The sequence below is a fragment of the Crocodylus porosus genome, unplaced genomic scaffold (assembly GCF_001723895.1).
Source record: "Crocodylus porosus isolate Cpor-Errol unplaced genomic scaffold, CroPor_comp1, whole genome shotgun sequence".
Lineage (NCBI taxonomy): Eukaryota > Metazoa > Chordata > Crocodylia > Crocodylidae > Crocodylus > Crocodylus porosus.
In genome coordinates, this window is record NW_017728906.1 from 126,716,355 (window position 1) to 126,720,703 (window position 4,349).

The 4,349-nt window shown below is 52.8% G+C and overlaps 1 pseudogene; it reads left to right on the top strand.

Moving 5' to 3' along the window:
* LOC109305505 overlaps positions 1–4,349 on the top strand; it is an 8,152-nt pseudogene continuing 3,803 nt past the window's right edge.

Below are 4,349 nucleotides of genomic sequence, written 5' to 3' on the forward strand. Positions count from 1 at the left end.
ATGCATATTACCATTCATTTACAGTTTTTACACAACTGTAGCATAGGTGAGGAAACACATTTTGCCTGTTTGAGCTTGCAGCTACTGGTCCCAAGCTTGTGACAGCTTTTCAAAGGAGAAAAATAGTCCACAAGTAGAGGAAGGGAAGGATGTATGAAATGATTTTTAATGCATCAATTATGTACTCAGCAAGAAGATCTGTATTTTCTCACATATACCGTGTCTATGAATATAATACGCACCATTTTTACAGATATGCACTGGCCTGATCTGGTGTGTTGGATCTGGGGCCATATGCTGGGTCTGACTCCACACTCTGTCAGGGCAATGTGTCAGGTTGCAGCTATGTACAAGGGCTTGGATCAGATACCGTTTCTGTCTGCAGCCTGATTCGGTGCACTGGTCCACTCCAGCATGCCTGACCCCAACATTGGATCAGACCCTGTGTGTCTGGTCCAGCCATAGCCAGACCCTGCATACTAATGCGATCTGGCGTGCCAGGTTTCAGACACATGTTAGGTCTGGCCATGGCCTGTCCCCACACACTCTATCTGTCAAAGAGCGGAGTGGGGCATCACTCAAACGGGGCAGAGTTAAGTGGAATTGTGTGTTTTTTAATATTATGTTTCCTAGCATGCAGAAGTTTGTTTTACTTTGGTGTTATATCCTCAAAACAACCTCACAGTTGGACCACTAACCCTACCTTAGACCTCATTCCGGACAGTCGTTTCCAAGACAAGCATGAGAATTTTAGAGCACTTAGAATAAATGACTAACATTGTTAAACAAGTAAGGTAACAGTCCTGTACCCGCCGGGCTTTGCTCCCTCCTGAGGGCAAAATGGATGTTCTTTCACCTCGTCACCACCCCACTCTCGCCTGCCACGTCTTGATGGATCGTCAATGGGGGGAAGTCGTCTGACGGGTTCTCTTTGCCCGGGTTCACCCGACGGTCCTACACAGGGCTCCAACCACCCTTGCACCCCGGCCTTATGCCACCTTCTGGAGCTGGCCCTGCGGAAGTGGCACGTGGCTCCTCTTGCCCCGCTGCTGCCTTCCTTTGCCCCTTTTCCCTATCCTCAGAGGGTCGAGCCTCTATAGTTATGGATCTAGCTCCAGACCCTCAGTCCCTAGGATCTATGTTTCTCAATGGGCTTGGGCATCCGCAGTCCCCGCGACAGCCCTGCCCCGATCTGGCTTCTCCTTATGGGCTCTTGCTGCCCTACCATGCCCCGAGTGCACCTGGCTCCGGCGGGTCCTCTGCAGTGACTTTCTTTCACTGCACTCCAGTCCCGCTGCCTCCTGTCTGCCGCCGACCTTCTGGCACTGCCGCCAGCTCCTTCCCTCTGGCTCCTCCAGCTCTGGCTCCTTGTTCCTCCTCGGACACTGCGGGGTCTCCCCTTCCTCTTCCTCCATTGGCGGACTTCCCTCTTCAGGGCCATCTGCCTCGATCTTCGCAGTTGCCGCCACTTTTATCTTCGCCGGCCGGCGTTCTCTGCTGACGTCACCGGTGGCCACAGCTGTATAAAGAGCCAGCTCACAAGCCGTGCAGCTTTCCCCGGCGCATCGATTCCTGCTGCTGGTAAGTTTTCGGGGTCACCCTGGCCCGTGGGACAAGTCCTAATGACTGTGGCTTCTGCCCCACTTCAGTGAGAAGGTAGAAAGGGAATGCATATTAAAAAATGTTTTAAAAATGGAAAAAGTTCTCATATAGAAGTAAAGGAACAGGTGTTCTGCAGCTGTTCAGTCGTAGTTTCCATTAATACTTACATTCATTGAGAATGAATGAAATGAAATATGTCAATATTTTTGGTGGTGAAGCCACGTAACTCTGAAATGCAGTGGCTTGATCTAGTGCACAGGTCCATGTTATTTGGGCAGCAGGGCTTCCTATAGGTCAAGGAATTTGGCAGTCTGGGAACAGCAGTACATGCGTCCATCACTCCCCTGTTGCCGTATTTCCAGAGCCTTGGGGAGCCCTGTGGGCCAGATGCCAAGGCCTGGCAGCTGGCTTTCATTCAGGGGCCAGGGACTGAATACCCCCTGACTAATCCAGTCTGGGAGGTGGGCAGGATTAGAATGGCTGGTAGGACTGTGCTGCCTTGCCACCAGGGGCCTGTCTTCCAGGGAAGGGACATCCTGGGTCCCTGCTAGGTGAAGGAATCATCCCTTGAGCTCATGCTCCACTCTTGCCGCATTCAAGCCCCTCACTTGTGCCTGCACACAGGATTGAACCAGTCACAGTGCCTGTAGCAGCCTCTGTGTCCTTTTGGGGGTGCCCAGCAGCTGGCAGTTGCGCCTGGCATGGGGGGGGTCGGTCTGGAACGTGCCCCCAAGGGTGCTCTGCAGGGCACATATGCCGTGGTGTACCAGAAGCTGCTCCATGAGGTGCTGGGGGCAGGGAAAGGGGGAGGCAGCCATTTCCTATGGGCCCAGGGGGCGCAGAGTGGAGCTGGCCACAGGGCAGACAGCCATAGGCAAGTGAGTGGCAGTGGTGCTGGCCATCTGTGGTGTCTCCAATGGTAGTGAAGTGCAGGAGACCTTGACTGCCTTGGTGCATCCCAGCTAGGGTGGTACTCAGGTTGGAGCCGGGGCAATTCCCAGCGCCCAGCCTGCCGCACCCTGCCCCCACCATCCCAGCCACACCACTTACATGCATCTCTCTGTTCTGCTGTGCCCTGTGCTGGGGACACTCAGCCCCAGGGCTCAGCACAGACCTGGCTGCAGGTGTCTGTGGGGGCGGAGATCTCTGCAGAGGCACCCAGCAGGGCTTGAGGGCAGCAATCAGCTCCCTCTCTTTCCTGGGCAGCCTGCTTTAGCTCTGGGCCCCCGCAAGTCAGGGAAGCTCTGGTGCAGCTAGTCTGCCAGGCCAGAAACAGCCCCAGTGGCCCTGACTTCCCACGGGCTCCCTCACCTTCCAGGCCGGCTTTGAAAGGCTTGTGTTTGAACACCTACCAGCTGCTTTCCCAGTCCCCTTCACTTCAGCCCAAAGCACGGGGAAATGGGACTGGAAGGGACCTCCATAGGTCACCTAAACCAGTGGTTCTCAACCTTTTTTGTACCAGGACCCATTTGTAAATGTCCGTGCCTAGTTCCAACCCAGTGGCCCTCACTTCCGACCTGTTGCCTCCCGCTCCCCTGCCCTCAGCCGCCCAGTGTGTGGGGCAGGCTGGAACTCTGCCATCCTGCAAGGAAAAAGCCATTGCTTCCCATGGTTTTCTTCTTTAAAGGAGAATCCATTTTTAAAGTTTGTTCATGCCCCTTTCATCTGTTCTTGCAACCTACTTTTGGGTCACAACCCCTGGGTAGAGAAACACTGACCTAGACTGCTCTCCAAACCACCCCTGCCAACACCTTGTCTAAATTCCTTTTGGTCACCAGGGCAGGTGCAGCTTGTCAAATCTGCCAGGAGATAAGGACGGTGAACAGGGACCTGTGGTAACAGGAAATCTGGGACAGATACAGAAGGTCCTGTGGGAATGCCTGTATAGAACCAAGCTTGGAAAGACCACCTGAAATGAGGTGTCCATTCTCTGTTGTTATTCAGGAAACCAAACCTGAGAAAGGAGGTCCATGCTCCCTTGTGTGGCACACACAGATTGTATTTGGAACAAAATGGAGACTCCAACCATTCACAGGTCATAATGTCTGTGGCACAGATCCAGTGTCACCCCTTACATGTTTTTTTAGCTCAAGAAGTATGTATCTTGTCTTATGGGGTTCAATCCTGCTTTACCCACAGAGTTGCATATCTCTCCCATTCTCTTAATGTGCCCTCAGCACACCCTAGAGGCTGATCGTATTCCCACAGAAGGCAGCTATTTTGTCTGTTCATACAGAAGTGGGGCTCAAAGGGACCTCCAGAAATCACTAGTCCAACTCCCTGCCTGAGGCAGGATCATCCCAATTCAAACCATTCTATGTAAAGCCCTTGTCTAAGTGGTTCCCAGCCATTTTAGACTCAAGGAGTGATTGAGAAAATGCCAGCAGGAAACTTGGAAAGACCTCTGCAGGTCAGAGCATTGTTAACACCCTGGATCCCTAATTGAAATCTCTGGGTTTGTCTTGTGAGCGGTGCTTGCACACCCAACTGTGCTAACATGGTATGGCACCATTGAAAGGATCTCAAAGCACCTTGGTTGAGAACTGCTGGTCTAACTACACAGTCAGCCATGCCAAAACTGCAGGGCATAACGCTCTAAACTCATGTGGGTAAAGCAGGGGGACCGCAGCAGCCAATGTTTCATAGATTTCATAGACATTAGGGCTGGAAGTGACCTCGGGAGATCATCGAGTCCAGCCCCCTGCCCAAAGGGCAGGAAGTCAGCTGGGGTCATAGGATCCCAGCAA